We start from the raw sequence: 21,036 nt of genomic DNA, 5'->3' as shown, positions 1-21,036 counted from the left end.
CCATTTCAAATATGTAAGGGGTTGAATTCTAACCATGGTTTGGGAAACTTCCTGTCACTTCAGAAAGACTCAGCATATAAACTGTCTTTGCTATGGCACCTTTTTACATAAAAATGTCTTTATTTGTGTACCTCATTCACTGCATCTTACTACTTTATGTTAGTCTGCCCTCACCTCTGCTTATGTGCAGGAATTACTTTTAATTGTCTTATGCACTTAACAACCACTAACCTACACTCCTGGCTGCCTTCTGGTTCCGATGGCCAGCAGTGCTGTCGCTGGACTGACTGGAGCACAGGGAAGATGAATGGCAGTGGAGGGGTCCCACTCTTCTTGTACCCATTCCTTCAACCAGAGTGTCACAGATGGCCATCAAAGACCTCCTTCCTTGATGGCCAGTTTTTCCCTAATCCTGTTGGGGTGAGGTGAGCAGCCCTGGTTTTGTCGTAAGAAAGGAGGGTATCAGGAGGAAGATTTGAGGCAGATTTCCCTCCATCCACTGTCAGCCCTAATTGTTTATCCTTCTGGGGCTTTGTAGAAATGGTGTCATGAGGTGAGGTGGAGTGGTGCTTTTTTTGGTGATTGTTTTAAGAAATCATCAGGAGGAAGGTCCAAGGGGCTTGTGTGAAGTCATCACTGAGTTGCTTAATAAACCAGAAGATATGTAAAAGTTAATGTAGTTTTATTGGAACACAACCACACTCATTTATGTATTGCCTACGAGGGCTTTTGTGCTACACTTTTGCACTGTAACAGTGAGTGAGCAGTGGCAGCACAGATGATGTAACCCATGAGGCCGAAAATATTCACTGTCCCCTTGCCGAAAGAGTTGGCCGATCTTCGCGCTGCGTTTGTAGCACTGTCGGCTCTTACAGTAGTCACAGGATAAAGCAGTACGCCTAGGTGAAGTAACTGTGATGACTCTTCATTAATGCACCTGCTTGACTACTATTGTAAGGTTACACATAATTATCATTAACATTATGGGAGTTAAACATATTTCAGGGATAGAATAAATTCCCAAGGACTCATTCCTTCAGTTGGTAAAACAGTGTTTGACTAAATCTTACATTACTAATTCTTTCTTTCTACCTAATCAGGATGTTTCATTGAAATGGAACAAAAGCGTGATAATTACCTAGCTTATATCCCCGTCTTGTCAGCGTATCCCTTTTTAATTTAGTTTGCCTTAATCTTGTAAAAATTCTCTAATTATGGTATAAAATTTGTAGCCTTAAAGTATGTGTTCTTAGGTTAACTCAGAAAGCATAAGATTTACTTTGAATGAATATTTATTAAACATATCCACGATACTGATTAGAATACATGTAAAGCAGATGTAAATTCAGCATTTTCATTTACTCATTCATTCCTAACACAACTTTGAGCTTTGTACAGGGAATTCTGAATGTCCTAAGGATTTGGTCACAGGACAAAAGGAAAAAAAAAATAAAGGAGAAACATTTAAGTATCACAGGTAAAGCAGAGAAGGTCTCTGAGCTAATACGGAGGATTAGATTGTCAAATCAGGTTCACAGGAATCAGATCTTCCCTGCCATCAGGCTTTACTGATAACGTTCAGGGATACAGATGGTCCCGAGGCAACACAAAGTGTGATGAGGACCAGGACTGCCATCCTGCTACCCTGGTCCCCTCTGGCTACATTAGGATCCTCTGGCTGGCGTTCAAGGTACCATGTCTCTGAGCAGTGCCTGTGGTGCATCAAGACACGGTTTCCCTTGGGAAGCATGTCCCTTTTGTGTTCTGATGGTTACATAACTTACATGACATATTTTCCAAGGGGTTATACTCCAAAAATCTAAAGATTCCAGATTTGTTAACCATTATGATCCTGGACAGATTAGGTACATCTTGCTAAAATGATCCCAGATAAGGACTCTACTGCTGATAAACACCGTTAGATTTTTTTTGTCAAGAGCTCTGACGCTAGTTGTTTATGAGGAGAGTAGACCAGGTTAACCACCCCGTTTCTTTCCTAGAACATTTCCACACCCCAGCCCTTCCCAATCCGCAAAGGAGAAGGTGAACTGTAGGCTCGCTGCCAACCATTTCTTCCCAGCCCCTCTCCCTAGCCTTGCCGCTCTCCCTCCTCGCCACCCTTGCTCCCATAGAAACATTTATTCTATGGAAGACGACAAAACACCTGAACAAGGAGGCAGAATGATACAGGCATATCAGTCAGCACGTGCCCTGAGTTTTTCTTTTGTTCTTTTTTTCTGAATATTCATTGGGATTTGTGGATGTGCTTAAATTTTGAGTTTGATTCTTGCACCTAGATTTTCAGAGTAGGAAGAGAAGTGATTCAGATGAATCTTTCTGACTCTCAATCCTCACTCTGTTGTCGTTTTCTCACCATCCCTGCAGCCACTCTGTGGGGTGTGGTTTAAATATATTCTCCCACCATTTCAAGGCAATGCACAGTCTGCTCCCAGCTTACCTCTCCAGCTCTCTTGGTTTCTGTTTTCCTAAAGAATACTCCTTGCCAACGAGACAACCACCTCTGTCTCCAACACGTGTCCCTCATCCCTATGACTTTTGGTAAGTTCCCTCTGCCACAAATGCCCCCCTCACTTTTCTCATTCCAGCCTGAGTTCTACTCCTCTCTGTTACAAACGAAATCTCACCTGTCCTGCCAAACTGTTTCTATCAGTTTACAGCTGGCTCTCTTCTGAAATACTAATAGTCACTGTGTGTGTCTATTGTCTGGAATGTGCCTGTTCCTCTCCCTAATTAGTTTGCGAGCTCCTGAAAGGTGAGCACTGTTTCACGTGGTACAGGACTGCAGAGGTTAGTCTGTACCTGTTAGGAATTGGTCCATGTGTTGAGAGTACTTGAATAATAGTAATAATAAAATATGGGCAACTTGAAATATTTTTTTGAGTTGGTAAGATACTTGTTTTCTTTTTTTAAACAATATTTATTTATTATTGTATTACTGAATTATTTTAGTTTGGCCGGGACAGGTAATTAGGTTTATTTATTTTTGGAGTAGGTACTGGGGATTGAACCTAAGACCTCATGCATGCTCAGCATACACTCTATCACTTGAGCTATATCCCACCCACCCCCACCGAGGTACTTGTTTTCTTTGTTTTTCCCATGTTTTGTGTGTGTTTTTGAAAATCAGATCTGTCCATCCTGCATGAGGCCAGCGCTGCAGAGGCAGCTGGGTGGAGGAGAGTGGAGGACTCTGTAGCCAATACAAATCCCAGGGCCACCGGGACTGTGCGTATCTGACCTTGAGCGAGTCACACGGTCTTCTATTGCCAAGTGTCCTCATCTGTGAAATGCGGCAGTAATAGTGCTTCCTGCCTGTGGTGGCTGTGAAAGTGAGGTGGGTAATGTGGGGAGAAGATGAGCAGTATCTGGCATGTAGCAGAGTGGCTGGTACTGTCAGCGTTGTTGAGATACAAAAAGTAAGAGCCAATAGCTTTTCTTCAGATGTCCTAAAATCAGTCAATCGTTAATTGGTGCTTAAGAGGTTAAGTTACTGGGGGAAGCTGGCTGTGCCTTCAAGAGATTTTGACGATATTAGAGGATGAATTCTGATGCTAGAGGAATTCGTGCTACCTAAATGGAAGAAAGGTTCTTAGGACACACTGATTTCCAAAGTCAAGCTTTTGGATATGGAGATCCTGCCTGACTGGACAAGATTGATTGCCCTTTGTTAAGCCCAGAGGCTTGATGAGGTGGCAAAAAGGAAAGTGCAGATGCTAGCCTGTTTCTTGAAATAATAACTAGCAACTTCACAAGAAGACTATGTACAAAGTAAGGTGCTCTGGGGCTTATTATTATTATTATTATTTTTTAATTTGCAACAAGGCCTGGTATAGAGAGTGATAACTAGGGGACGGAAATAGACATGGGGAAATGGAATCCATATTCACAAAGATATGGAGAATTGGCATGGCGGGGGGGGGCTGTCTCAGAGCTAACAGAATGTAGTTACCATGCTGTAAGCTTTTAGGTGTTCAATCATTATAACTTCGTAAGTGCAGAACATGGGAAGGAGGCTGAGAGAAGACAGGTGCTATCAGCTCAGCTAACTCGGTGAGATCCTTCTGATGGGTCTTCTAAGAGCCAGATTTTAAAGCAGACTGTTAGGAATAGAGATGGCTACTAACTAGTGAGAGGGAATGTTATTTTGATATACATATCAGTGGAATACAGATTAGAATGGTTAAAGGTCAAATGCCACTTCCTAACAAATCAGCGAATATAGATGAGACAATAATAGTCGCTGTTGATGAAGGTGTAGTGTGAGAGGCAATCTGATTATGTAGTTAGTGGCAATGTAATTGATAGAACCTTTAAAGTATTATAACATGTTTCTGGATATGAAAAAAGTTCTCCCTTTTAATAACTGTAGTGTTCTAACTCTGTCAAGAAATAGAGGATCAAAGACTGATGCGTGAGGAAGTTAACTGAATCATCATTTATAATGGAAAGTGGGAAAGTATTTAAATTTCCACCGATATTAGAATGGTTGAATTGTGTGATAACTATAAAAGGGAGTATTATACAGCCATTAAGTTGGGCTGTAGAAGAATATATGGTAATTTTGGACATATCTGATTTAGCATTTTATTTTTTAAATTGAAGTATAGTTAATTTACAATGTTGTGTTAGTTTCAGGTGTACAGCAAAGCGATTCAATTACACATTCATATATATCTATATATCTATTCTTTTTCAGTTTCTTTTCCACTATAGGTTATTACAAGATATTGAATATAGTTCCCTGTGCTATAGAGTAGGACCTTATTGTTATATATAGTAGTGTCTATCTGTTAATCCCAAATTCTATTTTATCCCTCCCCACCACCTTCCACTTTCCCCTATGGTAACCATAAATTTGTTTTCTATGTCTGTGAATCTATTTCTGTTTTGTAAATAAGTTCATTTGTATCATTTTTTTTTTAGATTGCACATATAAGCAATATTATAATATGTTTTTCTCTGACTTTATTCTTTTTTATGGCTGAGTAATACTTCATTGTGTATATATACACCACATTTTCTGTCAGTGGACATTTGGGTTGCTTCCATGTCTTGTAGATGGTTCTGCTCTGAACACTGGGGTGCATGTACCTTTTAGAATTAGAATTTTTCTTTGGATATCTGCCCAAGAGTAAGATTGCTGGATCATATGGTAAGTCTATTTTTAGTTTTTTAAGGAATTTCCATATTGTTTTCCATAATGGCTGCACCAAACTACAACAGTTTAGGAGGGTTCCCTTTTCTCCACACCCTCTCCAGCATTTATTATTTATAGACTTTTTGATGATGGCCATTCTGACTGGTATGAGGTGATACCTCATTGTAGCTTTGATCTGCATTTCTCTTAATAATTAGTGATATCAAGCATCTTTTCATGTGCCTGTTGGCCATTTGTATGTCTTTGGAGAAGTGTCTACTTAGGTCTTCTGTCTATTTTTTTGATTGGGTTATGTTTTTGTTATTGAGTTGTATGAGCTGTTTGTTTATTTTGGAAATTAATCCCTTGTCAGCCACATTGTGGGCAAATATTTTCTCATTCTGTAGATTGTCTTAGTTTTGCTGAGCAAAAGCTTTTAAGTTTAAATAGGTTCCATTTGTTTATTTTTGTTTTTATTTCCATTATTCTATGAGACAGATCCAAAAAAAATATTGCAGTTTATGTCAGAGTATTCTGCCTATGTTTTCCTCTAGGAGTTTTATAGTATCTGGTCTTACATTTAGATCTTTTATCTATTTTGAGTTTATTTTTGTATATGGTGTTAGAGAATGTTCTAATTTCATTCTTTTATGTGTAGCTGTCCAGTTTTCCCAGCACCACTTACTGAAGACACTGTCTTTTCTCCATTGTATATCCTTGCCTCCTGTGTTGTAGATTAATTGACGATAATTGTGTGAGTTTATTTCTGGGCTTTCTGTCCTGTTCCACTGATCTATATGTTTGTTTTTGCTTCAGGACCATACTGTTTTATAGCATGTATTTTTTTTTTTTTTTGGAGGGAGGTTATTTATTTTAATGGTTACTTATTTTATTGGGGATTGAACCCAGGATGTTGTGTGTGCTAATAAGCATGTGCTCTCTCCCACTGAGCTGTACCCATCCCAGGATCATACTGTTTTGATTACTGTATTTTTGTAGGGTAGCCTGAAATCTGGATGCATGATTCAGTATTGATTTTAAATGGTGTAGTTAGAGTGTATACAACTTACATAAAATTGTGAACACAGAACATGACTGGATGAAAATAAAATGAGGGGTTATCTCAGTATGGTGGAATAACAGGTAATTTTAATTTTCTGTATACATTTTATTGAAATTTAAGGAAAAAACCCTTGTTTTTACTTCTATAATTAGAAAAAAAAGTTATTAAAAAATGAATGGTTGTACTCTACTGTGTTCTGAGCTTGTCAGCACAGGGCTGTCTAATGGCCTGTGTCAGTGTAAGTTAACAAAGGCACTATCTTGCCAGCTCTAAGTCTGGCCTGGCACAAAATAGGTGTTCTATAAATATTTTTTGATTTTATATTAATCTCTGGGGAGGTTGGACTAATTACTTTGCCTCTCCCTGTCGGCTGCCCGACAAAATTGAAGATTTTTTTTTTAAGTTGGTTTATTTCAATCAGGATCCAAACAAGAACCATAAGTTGCTTTGAGTTGGTATCTCTTAAGGCACTTTTCTATTCCACACCTCCTCTGCCCCAAGTTTCCATAGCCCTCCCACATCCTGCACTATATATGTCTTACCGAAATTCCTGTCGGGAATGAGGATCCTAAATGTAGAGAGAATCACTTTTTTTTTTAAACTAAAATTCAGTGGAAGGAATTTGGTCACAATAAGTGTTTGAAGCTAGACTTTGTAGAAAAGCATAAAAATTATCAAGGGCAAACAAAAATTCAGCTACTGAAAATGGAAAAAATGAGGACATGTATTTAGAAAATTAATCAAACATTTATTGAGTGTCCTTTATGTACTTGCCACTGTGCTCGAGATCCAAAGCTGAATCAGATGTGGCCCTTGCCCTCAAGCTCACAGTGTAGTGTGCGATAGACATTCACACATGTGAGTCGTTAGGAAACCATGTGGTAAGTCCGGTAGCAGAGGAATGTCCGGACTGTTAACGGTGATCAAAAGAGGGGTGCTAATTCAGGCTGGTGTGGGCAAAAGAAACTCTTTCTGGAAGCAGGTGATGAAGGTTAATGATAAGTTACTTTTAAAAATGCATAGTAGTGAGCTAGGTGAAGGAGAAAATGGGACAGTCATTCCAGAAAGAAGGATCAGCGAAAACCAGAGCATGGAGGTCAGATACATTCCAGTACACTGGAAGGTGGAGGGCAGTGTGTGCCCATTACTGGAGTATAAGGTGGTGGGTAGGTAGTGGTCGGGGGTCAGGCTGACGAGGTTGGCAGGGAGCAGGTAACGATGCTCTCTGTAGAGTCCTAAAGGTGGTAGACTTTATCTTCTATGTAGTAGTTACTCAGGGGTTTTAAGCAAAAAGTGACAGTGAGATTTGCAAATTAAGAAGTCTCTCTGGTGGAATATATAGCATGTGGTTTAGAGGTACAAAGAGAACATTCTCTGACATAAATCTCAGCAGTGTTCTCCTAGGGCAGTCTACCCAGACAACAGAAAGAAAAGCAAAAAGTAACAAATGGAACCTAATTAAACTTATAAGCTTTTGCACAGTAAAGAAAACTATAAACCAAACAAAAAGACAGTCTACAGAATGGGAGAAAATATTTGCAAGCGATGCGACTGACAAAGACTTAATTTCCAGAATATACAGACAGCTCATACCACTCAAAAAAAAAAAAAATAAAAAATGGGTAGAAGACCTAAACAAGCACTTCTCCAATGAAGACATACAAATGGTCAATATGCATGAAAAAAATGATCAATATTGCTAATTATCGGAGAAATGCAAATCAGAACTACAGTGAAGTATCACCTCACACCAATGAGAATGGCCACCGTTCAAAAGTCCACAAATGATAAATGCTGGAGAGAGTGTGGAGAAAAAGGAGCCCTCCTATTCTGTTGGTGGGGATGTGATTTGGTGCAGCCACAATGGAAAATGGTATGGAGGTTCCTTAAAAGACTAAAAATAGACTTTCCCTATGATCTAGCAATCCCACTCCTGGGCATATATCTGGAGGAAACTCTAATTCAAAAAGACACATGCATCCCAATGTTCACAGCAGCACTGTTTACAACAGTCAAGACATGGAAGCAACCCTAAATGTCCATCAACAGATGACTGGATGAAGAAGATGTGGGGTGTGTGTATGTGTGTATGCGTGTGTACTACTCAGCCATAAAAAAGAATAAAACAAAAATAGTTAAGATGGTAAATTTTGTTAAGTATCTTTTACCATAATTTTAAAAAGCATGGGAGAATTCCTCATGTTGTACTTGTTTCTAGCGCCCTGTTGCCTGTAGAAGCAGATATGTCATGAGTCTAGGTTAGGGTTTTGCTGGCCAGTGTAGAAGGGAATAAGGGTGCTAATGAGAGTAAACACACATGGTCAGCTAGTTCTGGGCTAGGGGGTGGATGGGGAAAAATGAGAGGAAAGGCTTTTAAAGAGCAGGTATGTTGAGAAGATGCCAAAGAGATAGGAGATTGTAAACCAAGAAGAAGAAAGAGAAGTTCAAATGCATTCTGTGAAAGTGACACTTAATATACGTTCATTATAAATCCACTTCTGTTAGCTGGAAAGTTCTTAGAGGTTGCTTGGAATTGGTCTAATTTGTGCTTTGTAATAATTGAGGAAATGAGTCTAAATATGTAAATATGCTCAGTAAAATTATCAATTGGAAGAATGTGTGTGTGTGTGTGTTGTCTCACACATTTGGAAGGAGGATATCATACTTGGACAATGCCTTTTGCCTCCCTGTCTTTTCCTTGTGTGTTCTTATCTTGAGCTACGGATTCCTGAGGTGTTTGCCAGGTGGGGCTCAGCATTTATCTGGTCTGTCCCCATCCCTTTCTTTTTTTCTGTCCAAGGGGAGTTGATAATCTACTGAGATTTGGGGAAAACATTATAGATGTTGACTTCACCCTATAGATTTGGACTCAGTGGCTTTTGGGTGGGACCTGAGCATTTCTGTTTAAACAAGCTCTTTTGGATGATTCTGATGATACCCATCAAAGTTGCACACTTACTTTTTGAGAAATACCAATTTTGTCTTCCTAAGGTTAGAATTACCTTGCTGTATTTGCCTTTGCTCAATAATATTACCATTACCCAATGTCTTTAGACACTGCTGAAGTTTGGTGTAGAGTCTGGAACTTATTTTCCTCTTTTGCTAAGAAAATTTATGTCAGCAAGATACCGATATGGATCTTTTTCTTAAAAACACAAACAAAAGTGGAGACGTGCTATTTCATGTGTTTGATGAGAAGTCAACAGCATTAACCTCCATTAAAAAAGGTAGATTAATTTTCTACACATTGAGGAAATTCTGTGGAGTCATTTGAAACCGTGTAATTCATAAGATAAAGTTTAATTATAAAAAAAAAGCATGCTTTAATTTAAAACACTAGGAAGACATAACATGCTTCATTAAATTTTATAGAATGCTCTGTTTTTCTTTGACAAATTATAGGAAGGCTCAACTTGTGTTGTCTAAATTATTTAACAAACAAGATTTAGAGGAAGGTTGCTAGATTTCTAACAGCAGTTTGATTTTGAAAGTGCATAGTGAAGCTAAATGAACTTAAATTTTATGGTTATTTAAAAGAACCTTCAAGAAGTTTTTAAAAAGTAGATTAATCTTTGCCAGGCCTGCCAATTGCTTCTGCTTTGTTTTTCTTAGGTACCTAGAAGAATCTGCTTTTACATAATAAGAAAGCTGAAAGTCAAATAGCTCATTTCTGTTTCTGTTGCATAATTTTATTAGAAAATAAAACAGGTACAGAAAACTGCAGAAAATCATTTATAGCTTAAGCACAAGGCAGATACCCTTGTGATCACCACCTGGGTGAAGAAAGAAAACTTCATACCCCAGGGGTCCTCCTTACACCCCATCCCAGTCGTAGCCCAGTCCTTCCCTCTGTTAATAACCCCCGTCTCAGTTTGTCATAATTACTTCCTGTGTTTTAAAAAAGTTTTCTTACTCAGTTAGTGCGAGACACTATAGTTCCTTAAAACCATTGATCTGTTTTTTAAAAAAATCTCAATGTATGTCAGCACTGTTCAGCAATGGGAGCCATATGTGCAATTTAAAATTTTTTAGTTAGTCACATTATAAAAAGTAGAAACAAACAAATGCAATGAATGTTAATAATGTATTTTACCTAACTAGGTAGATCCAAAATATTACCATTTCAACATTTGATCGATGTAAAAATCAGTGAGATGTATTTTGGGGGAGGGAGGTGGGAGAGTACCAAATGTTTGAAATCTGTGTTTTATACTTTTGATCGCATGCTTTAAATCCTCCTGGATTTGGCTGTTCTTGCATCCTGGAAGCCCCTTTTCAGCTGGCTGCTGTGTACTTGTGACACGCCCATTATTTTTTTTGGAGAGGGGAGATCCTTACTTCCTGTCATTCAAGATGTTCCATACTTATCTTGTACCTGCCCTGTTTCTCTCAGGAGCCCTGGCTTCTTTCAGTGCGATGGTTCTAAAGACCAGATATGGGTACTTGGTGTGTGCATTGCCCCCGGGTGCCTTTGCTAGGTGGTCCGAGATAGGGAATTCATGTATGTGTGTGTGTATGTATATACGTATGCTGTTACATGCACACAGGTGTACACCCACACACTTGTATGTATCGCTATATAGGCTTTTTTTTTTCCCCATAGTCATGAAATTCACACCAGTACTTCCAATTCCAGTCTGTCCCCACAGGGTTCCTTTTTGCCTTCCCCTTCATGTTTGTGTGTTCCTTCTTTCACAGTGAGAACTCACTCTGGCACTCAGCAATATCAGCCCATTCACTTATTTGTTCAGTTTTGTATTTCATCTAATGTACTAGTATTGTTTCCAAACTGCTTCTCTCATTTTCCAGCACAAAAAACAAAACCACCAGAAAGAGTTGGGGATTTATTTGCTGTTTTCCCCCACAATTCAGAGTATACAGTCAAATATGGTATTTATAAGTTTCTTAAATTGGTTCTTTCTCCCTCCCCCGCTCCTTCAGTGTGGTTATGATATTCATTTGAAATACGAAGACTTTTTTTTTCCTTTTTGTTTTGGGTGTTTCCTCGCCTCCCTACCTTTACTGATTGAATTTTCTGTGCAACATTGCTAAGCTTCCAAAGGTTAAAACCATACAAGGCACATCCAGGGAAGCATCACTCCCTCCTGTGTCTCCTCCACCCTGTTTCCCCAATTCCTTGGAGGTGATTTCCATCACTGTTTTCTAGCTTATCCTTCTCGTGTTTCATTTTATTTATTTTTTATCAAAATTTTTTAAAATTGAATTTTAGTTGATTTACAATGTTGAGTTAGTTTCTGGTGTATAGCATAGTGATTCAGATATAGATATATATATCCCATATCCTTTTTCATGTTCTTTTCCATTATAGCTTATTACAGGCTACTGAATATAGTTCCCTGTGCTATACAGTAGGTCCTTGCTGTTTATCCATTTTATGTATAGTAGTTTGTATCTGCTAATCCCAAACTCCTAATTTAATCCTTCCCCGTCCCTTTTCCGTTTGGTAACCATAAATTTGTTTTCTTGTGTCTGTGAGTCTCTTTCTGTCTTGTAAATAAGTTCATTCTTATCATTTTGTAAGGATAGGCATACATATGCTTTCTTCTTTCCCTTTTCCTTCTCACAGACCATGTCCAGAAGAGGCACATCTGAGAGACAGAAAGTGGGTACGTGGTTGCCTAGGGCTGGAGAGTCTGGGCGCAAATGAGGAGTGACTGCTAACAGGCACAGGGGTTGTTTCTGGGATGATGAAAATGTTCTAAAATTGTGGTAATGATTGCATGACTCTAAGGGTACCAAAAGCCATTGAATTGTGCATTTTAAGTGGGTGCGTTGTATGGCATGTCATTATATCTCAGTAAAGATGTTAATTTTAAAAAGGGAGCATGTTGTATGCGCTCTTTTTGCACTTTGCTTATTTTACATACAACTGTATCTCCTGGGAATTACTTCAGTTGGTTCAGAGATCTTTGCTTTTTTAACTAGCTACTTAGTACTCCATTGTGTGTATATAATATAGTTCATTCAGCCATTCTCTTCTTGGGTTTTTATGTGGCTTTGAATCTTTTTCGATTATAAATGGCACAGCAATGAATAACCATGTGCACATACACTCTCACACTCTTGGAGGGTTATTTCAGGGTACATTCCTAGAAGTGAGATTGCCAGATCAAAGGGAAAATCTTATGCAGTTACAAGATAATGCCAAGTCTCCTCCATTTTGCATTCTCACCAGCAGTGAGTATGTGTCTCCCCTTAACTTTGCCAGCAGAGTTTATTACCAAGCATTTCAAATTTTGCCAATATGATAGCTGGAAAACTATCTTATTATGGCTCAAATTTGCGTTTCTCTTGTTATGGGTCAAGTTGAATGTCTTTTCATATTTTAAGGGGCATTTTGATATCTTTTTGTGAATTGTCTTTTCCTGTTTTTGACTGTTTTCTGTAGGACTTTTATTCGTGTTCTTCTTCCATGTTAAAGTGCTCCTTGTATATCAGAGGTATAACCTCTTATCTCTGTAGCATGTTGCAGAGATTTTCTCCTGGTTTGTCTTTTGATTTTGCTTATGCAGTTTTTATGTAGTCAAACGATCAATCGGGTTTTTTTGCATCTGGATTTAAAATCATAACTAGAAAGCCTTTCTCTATCCTCATGTTAAAGAGGAATTCACTTATATTTTCTTCTAGTACTTGTTGAGTTTCATATTTTGCATTTAGATCTCTGACACATTTGGAGTTTATTCTTTTGTGTAGTTTAAGGAATGGGTCTAGTTTTATCTTTCTCCGATAGCCATCCTGTTGTACCCGTCCTGTTTATTAAAAGGGCTGTCTTTGCCTTGGTTTTATGTCTCCATCATATGGTAGAGATGGGTCTGTTGCTGGACTTTCTGTTCCATTGGCATCTCTGCGTTGTGTGCTACGTACTGTGTTCCTGAAAGAGCCTTTTTAATGTGTTTTAATATTTCTCACTCTTTGTTGTTTACTTACACATACGGTAATGACCCCCCACCATACAATGTTGTTTTCGCTTTAAGCATCCATTGTCTTTTCATGAAGTTAAGAGAGAATAGGAAAAGTGTTCTTTATATCTGCTCACATAGTTACCATTTCCAGTGCTCTTCGGTGATTTCTGTAGGTCTTAGTTTCCACCTAGTTCCCTTCGATGACATTAAGATGTCCTTAGCAAGAGCAAGGGACAGCTGTTCATCTGTTTGAGTCTCCTTTTGTGTTCCCTAGGTGATGGGAGAGGACATTCTTAAAATTTCTGATTTTATGGGAAAAGCACTTGAGTTGCTAAGACTCATTTTGTTATGACTCAGTGGGCTGATTGTCAGTCTCAGAGGAAACGTACAAACTTTAGTGACTTAGTGTAATTTGGATATGAGAGTGTTACTGCGTTAGGTCTCATCTCAGCCTCACTGCACTTGCCACTTAGCATATTGCCAGTCACTCCATCGTGAGGCTTAGGAAATATTGCAAGGCAATTTTAATATTAGATGAAGCAAAACATAATGAGGAAAGTAAATCTGCTCAAAGCCCCTTATGTTCTGTAATGTGCTGTACAGTCCCGGATTAACGATGCTGTGGTTGTCTCTGTTATCTTCTTCATTAATCGAACAATTGTTGGGTTGACTGTTTGGGAATCAGTATTATTTGGGACCTGTATATCTATTTCTGTTCTCTTTAACACCAACCAGTTTAAAAGTTGAACAGTGGGTTTCAGCCTTTGTTTGGAAATTAGGCAGGGCTGCTGTGTTTAAGTCTCTTTGTAATTTTTCTTTTTTTCTTAGATCTTTACATGATCATCTATAAACAAAATATACAGTCTATAAATTAACGTTGTATTAACTTTTGCTAATGAATGTTAGAAAGTTCTTGCCAAACATAGATTCTAGTCACTAGCCTATATGGGCTCGGTTCTTTCCCTTTGCCGTTAGTTCGTCAGTACATCAGCCAGTACACGTGAGTGTCGTGTGTCACCAGTCTGGGTGTGCTGATTGATTTGTTCAATTAGCAGTGAAAGACAAGCTTCTCCCTTAAAAGAGAACATGGGGGAGCTAAGGTTAGAACAACTAAGCATTTCAAATGGGCAGAACCTTGGCTAAGATGCCCTCTTTGAGAGCTAGTAGGTTACATGTTGGTGGAAATCCGTACTTGGGCTTGTTTTGTATTGTAGTTTTGCCCTTTTACCAAGTATTATCCTTAACATTATAGATAATAATTTTGTGATGAGTCTCACTGGGATGCCCATATTTAAATAACCCTTCCTAGGAATATTTTATTTCTCCGTATTTAGAAGAAAATTTTTGAAACTGAATTTTAATGACTACTGTTCCATAACTGATAATTTTAAATTATTAAGCAAAAGCTACCATATTATGTAGAATACCTTCCAAGTACGGTCTGTTATCTTCAAAAATGGTGAACAGGGGGAGCACATGGGGAGCACTGAACTTGATTGTGCCTCTTCTGAAAGGCATTGTGTTCTTTCACTTAAACTGAGCAGTCACTCTGTGAAGTAGATAGGATTAAAGCGCATTTTACAGGTGAGAAAGTTCAGAGAGGTGAATTAACTTTCCTGAGGTCACAGAGCTAATGAGTTGCGGAGCTGTGCTTTAAGCATCCCTCTCTTTGTCTTCCACTTCCTCATGGTGCTTCCAAAGATCCACAGGTAATTTACATAATGCAAGGAATATATAGGTGACACAGATCTTTCTTGAAGCCTAGAGTTCCTTCCCTTTCCCCTTGTCAAATCTAGTTATTGGAAGATCCAATATAAAAATCGTGAACTGACTTGCCTTTCATGGCTCTCTCTCTCTCTCAATCCACAACTGAGAAAAAGCAAGGAACTTTGTAAGTCGTTAGCTAGTTGTTGGCCTCTAAGTGATGGGAAGTTTGCTATGATGATTCTTAATTGCTACTCGACTTTTCTGTGTAATTTAGAACAAATCAGATTTCTGTCTTTTCATACTGCCAGTTAGATGAATACACAATGGCTTTTTGATGTTTAAATAATCTATGCTTTTACTTTCTGAGCTCTGTCTTATTAGTCACTGTGTTTAACTCTTTAACTGTCTCAGTTTATGGCTCAGACTCATATTTTCAAGCCCTTGTGCTGGGAGTGCCTTAGATTTCAAATGTGAATGTATGCTTTTAACAGAGAATTCTTTTCCCATTGGGTCTTGCTGTACTGGATAAAATGTATATCTCTTTTCCAGCCATTGCATTTTTTTTTTTGATTAAGAAAATTTTTATTGATGTATATTCAGTTTACAGTGTTGTGTCAATTTCTGGTGTACAGTGCAGTATTTCAGTCATACAGGAACATACACATATTTGTTTTCATATTCTTTTTCACCATAAGTTACTACAAGATATTGAATATAGTTCCCTGTGCTATACAGTATAAACTTGTTGTTTCTATTTTATATGTATTAGTATCTGCAAATCTTGAACTCCCAGTTTATCCCTTCCCATCCCCTTCCTCGCCCTGGTAACCGTAAGTTTGTTTTCTTTGTCTATGAGTCTGTTTCTGTTTTGTAAATAAGTTTGCTTTTTTTTTTTTTAGATTTCACATATAAGTGATATCATATGGTATTTTTCTTTCTCTTTCTGGCTTACGTCACTTAGAATGATATCTCCAGGTCCATCCATGTTCCTACAGATGGCATTGTTTTAGTATTTTTTTATGGGAGGCATTGGATTATTTCTGAGAGTCACTTTGAATGAAAGGTGTATAGTGCCTTATGAAAGGTGATGTAAAATATTTGATTGTTTAAATGGATCTCATGCAGAAGAAAAGGAAATGCAAATTTACAGCCCAGATGAAAGAAGCGAGTGGCGCTGTTGGTTCCGTTGTGCAGATGTGCCCGTGGCCCTCCTGTTGCTCAAGGGCTGGGTTGTCCGCTGCCTTCACGGGGACACCTGGCTGGTGGAAGGGGATTTCACCACGTGTTTTGCTTGACCCCTGATGTGGCATTGGCGCAGAGGTGGTTGTGATGCTGAGAGTCAGGAGGATCAGCGGTGGTGCTAGAGTTTGTCCCCAGAGGAATAAGGAACATTTATTTAACATCTATAAATATTTCTGAGAGAGGGTTTTAATGAATTGGATTCCGTACAGTTGAGTTTTTGGAACTGTTCTTGCTGTTTTAGCTTCTCTCCCTTAATTCAGTGTTGAGTCACAATGATTCATTCCTGTAAAGTTGTTTTTCTCCCGAAGAGCTAAGGCACCTTAATAGGGAATATTTATGATCTTGAGATCTGCCCGGAAGTGAGCCCATGGAGAATCGAAGTGCTAACCAGCTGGCGGTGGCGGTGGAACTGGTGTGTCTCCTACCCTTTTGTTAGAGCTGCCTGCTGTTGGCTAGACTCCGGAAGACTCTAATTTCTTTTCAGCTCTGTCCCTGTAAGAGTAAGTGCCTTGGTCCATGTGCAGAATGTTCCTGTTATTTCTCACCACGGGGTCCATTAGGCAGATCTCCCTGCATCATGAGGAAGGCTCCCTTTGGTGAGCTGGGCATTTTACAAGGTGCATTCTGGTACTTCTTAAAAATCCTAGGGCAGAAATTTCTCTAGTGTCTGTGAGAGAGGAAGCCATGTCCAAACTCACTTTAGCCATGGGGCAAGTAAATGGGCACCAGTACTGGTAGAGTGACCGTCAGGCCCCAGTGACTTCTGTCCGCGTTTTGCCTTCATGGCCAGGGTTCTTATAGCCCCAGGCACAAAGCCTTGCAGATTTGGGGTATGTGGTAAATGTGTTTGCTTTGTGTTATTTTTGTTTCTCTTCTGATCTTCCCTGCGGGTGATTTCTAAATAGACAATGCAATAGTTGTCAGGCCAAGTTGACAGCCACCTCACGACTTCCTACCCTGCCTGTTTTTTATGCTCCCTTGAAGTCCCCGTTGACAGATCTCAGAGAAAGAGAAGGAATGGGTGCCTCCTGCAGACGCCAAGGGGACCCCCGAACGAGACTCGTTTCAACAGGCAGTCCCTTGATTACTAGGCACATTTTTTTGTTGTTGTTTTTCATTTGTTTGTTTGTTTTGCCTTTGTATGTCAGGCCCTTTATTAATGGTTCCAGTAGGAAGGAAGAGTTTTTTTTTTATTGCGGTATAGTCAGTTTACAGTGTTGTGTCAATTTCTGGTGTACAGCATAATGCTTTAGTTATACATATACATATACGTATATTCATTTTCATATTATTTTTCATTATAAATTACTACAAGATATTGAATATAGTTCCCTGTGCTATATATCTATTTTATATATAGTTCTTAGTATCGGCAAATCCCGAACTCCCAATTTATCTTCCCCCAACCTCCCCACCCCCTGTAACTATGAGTTTGTTTTCTATGACTGTCTGTTTCTAAGCACATGTTCAATGCTTAAAAAAATAAAGTCCTAGATAAATGCCACATTGTGGTGTTTATAATTTTATATACCTGTTAGATTACAGTAATTTAGTCATTCTCAAATTGTTTTGATTTTAAATATTTAAAAAATGAACTACTGAGGTGATTTTTAACTAGTAACTTGATGGGAGAAGGAATATAGCTGACATTTTTAGCATCTCACCAAAATCCTTCTACTTCTAAAGCTACATTGCTAATTCCGAGGAACAGTGTGCTGACAGCGCCTGCAATTAAAGGGGCTCTCACCTCTGTAGACGATTGTGTATCTTCCAGCAAGCATTACTGTTAACGGGAAGAAAAGACTCCTGCTTTCTTGTTCCAGCCTTGAGCTGGTAACATACTGATATTCATCCACATTACTGTTAGTGCATTAACAGAGTGTAAAATCACTTTATAGTCACAAGTGGGCCAGTAGTTTATTTACATGACAGCTCTTTTTTTCCCCCTGCACATTTCACTTTTGTCTTTTTCTCTGAATTGTCAGCCCATTGTCTAGCTTTTTTCCCCTCTCTAAAGTCAAAGGCATGAAGTGTTTTGTTTCTGGATGTGGAAGTAAAGATGTTTCTGCTGTATGCCTTCCTGAGAAACCTGGGATTCTGCAAAATCACACATTCAAATAACAGGGCTTAAGGGGAAAATAGATGTAGGAGCTGGCCACTCAGAACTTATTCAAGTTTGTAACTAACAAACTTAAGCACGAAAAAAATAACTAGCACTTAGGGAGACAATCTGCAGGACAGCCCAGGCAGGCAGCGCAAAGTGGCCAGAGGCTGCTGCAGGGGATAAGAAGGTATGAAAACACGTTTGTCTCCCCAGCAGCTTCAGACTTCAGCAAGCCTCACGTGGGGGACAGTGGTTGTGCTTCCTGTGTCCAGCTTTGTCACCCCAGACCTAGGTGACTGCCACATCTTAGCTGGTCTCTCCTCCAGCAGCAGTCCTCTGCGTCAGCCAGGACTCGGGACTCCTGGGGTTCTGGCCATTAGCTGGGTTCTTTGTCTTTTTAAAACATTGATTTGTGCACAACGGCCAATATACAGAAACAGTGTAAATGCCCTTTGATGGATGGATGAATGGATTAAAATACATGGTATATACAGACAATTGAATGTTATTGAGCCTTAAAAGGGAAGGAAATTCTGACACATTCTACAACACGGATGAACCTTGAGGACATGCTCAGTGAAATAAGCCAGACACAATAAAGGACACGTATGACTCCAGTTACAGGAGGTACCTAGAGTAACTGCCTCAAATTCACAGAGACAGGAAGTAGAATGGTGGTTGCCAGGGGCTGCAGAGAGGAGGGAGTGGGGCTTACTGTTTAATGGGTACAGAATTTCAATGAGGGAGGGTAAAAAGCTTCTGATGGTGGTGACGGTTGTGTAACGGTGCGAATGGACTTAATACCACTGAACTGTACACTTCAAAATGATTAGAATGGTAAACTTTATGTTACATATTTTACCACAGAAAGTTTTAAACATGGATTTGTAAAGCGTACATTGTTGTAGATGAGTAGTCTTATCTGTTGTGTTGCAAATATTTCTCTTATGTTGTCATTTGTCTTTTAATGGGTGGCTTTTGGCTCTACAGATGCTTTACGTTTTATGGAGTCATCTGCATTTTGTATTGTGTTTATAAAGGTCATCTTCACCCCTAAGGCTGTAAAATATAAGATTTACCCGTGTTTTCTAGCACTTTTACCGTTTTTTTTTAATATTTGAAACTTTGCTCCATGTACATTTATTTTGGTATCGGGAATTTAATGCTCTGGGACAGTACGGCAAGGGTATTTTTAGTGCATTATTGTTTTCAAGAATTATTAGGATTTCAGGGAAACAACCTTTGCTCTCTATTTGACTCTTACGAACTGCTGAATTTCAACTTGTACGCGGTTGTTGGAATGGAGAGGTGAAGAGAATGAAAGACGCGTGACAGCACGAAATCTGTGCTTCCAAGGCAACTGCTTGATAAATTATGAGGACTTTTACAACATGCTGGCCTAAAGCAAGGTTACATTTCCTTCATTCTGGATGAACTGACTGAGCAAAAAAAATTTTTGAATGTGTGAAAAACACAGAGCAGAGGGTTGGCAATGTCCCTTAAGAAACAATGTCTCATTTAAAAAGCATAATCCAGTTTGGAAGCAAAAAAACCTTGATACCCCAGGCTTTCCTGGGAGATAACCCTCAACATTCCCAGAGCGTGTAGTGGTAGCCGGTCTCCGGTGGCTGCCCTTGGGACATCGCAGTGTCTGAGTTGGGAAGAAAGCAGACGGCCTTTACTTCCGTCATTTGGAGTCTCAGTTGTAAGGAGAGACCAGTTAGCTTATTGCCTCGTAGCTGTCAGCAGGGAGCTGGAGTTGGGCGAGCAGGGGCATTTCCTGGTGATACCTGGAATGTTGCAGCACCAGACCAGAGGTGGTCCACATTCTGAGATGGAAGACAATGCAAGTCCACAGTCACTTTTCTTCCTGGTTTGGTGGGAAAAGCGGTGGCCCATCACCTAGGAGAACTCTGTCCTAATCCCTGCTCTGCTGTTAACTAGTTGTTTGAGGTTGGAAAGTGAGTTAACCAATGTGGGCTTCATTTTTTTATGTCTGTAAAGCAAGGCAGTCAAATCAGAGGGTCCCTAAAGCCCCTCAGGTGTCTCTAATATTTTCTGTACTGCATTGGCACAGAGGGCTTCTGCCTCTTTTGGGTGAGTGTTCCGTTTCCTCTTCCGTGTTTGCCTTCCCTGCCCCCTGCCCATCCCACCCGTCTCACGGACCCAGGAGAGCAGACACGAGCATTTGACTCCAGCTCTGATCAAGAAGTCAAGGGAAGCACACACCTGTTCTTAGATAATTGAGTGACTTTGAGCTTGACCTTACTCATTTTCTTTTTGTTAGGATAATTGCATTAATAAAGTAGAATTTAACAACTTAATATAAATATATGCTTTCATGGATATAAGGACAGTAATTCATGTATAGGAGATACTCAGAAAATCTGAGAAGGTCCATGTATTGGAAATGTAGGGAAGAGTATGCTCACTAGTACAGTGAACATAGACAGATGTCGTTTCACTGGGGTCAGTGCTTTGGTTAGATTGGGTCCAGGAGTGAATTTTATTTTCCTTTTCCCTACTTGGGAAGAAAGAATTTCTGGAGATTCGTGTGGATCCTACATTGAGAGGATGGGCATATTGTGAGGGTAGGACTATACAGGTTTATTTAGCATCAAATACATGTCAGATACTGGAGTAGGTGTTTCAAATATATTATCTCTCATCCTGGAAATGGCCCTACAGAGTGAGTGTTATTACCCTCATTTTTCCCAGTGAGAAAATTGAGGCCCAGAGAGTTTCAATAATTTGCCCAAGATTTCACAGCAAATAAGCAATGAAAAGTATTTCTGACCTCAAAGCCCATGGTCTTTTACATATACCGTTGTGATGCTGT

The 21,036-nt window shown here is 39.3% G+C and overlaps 1 protein-coding gene across 1 annotated transcript in view; it reads left to right on the top strand.

The window, feature by feature from the left end:
- Positions 1 to 21,036, top strand: part of AVEN (apoptosis and caspase activation inhibitor) — a 153,257-nt gene that overhangs the window by 98,357 nt on the left and 33,864 nt on the right. The window lies entirely within an intron of this gene.

This window comes from Camelus ferus, chromosome 6 (genome assembly GCF_009834535.1).
Source record: "Camelus ferus isolate YT-003-E chromosome 6, BCGSAC_Cfer_1.0, whole genome shotgun sequence".
Lineage (NCBI taxonomy): Eukaryota > Metazoa > Chordata > Mammalia > Artiodactyla > Camelidae > Camelus > Camelus ferus.
The sequence above is the reverse complement of the archived record's forward strand: the minus strand, read 5'-3'. Positions and strand labels throughout refer to the sequence as shown.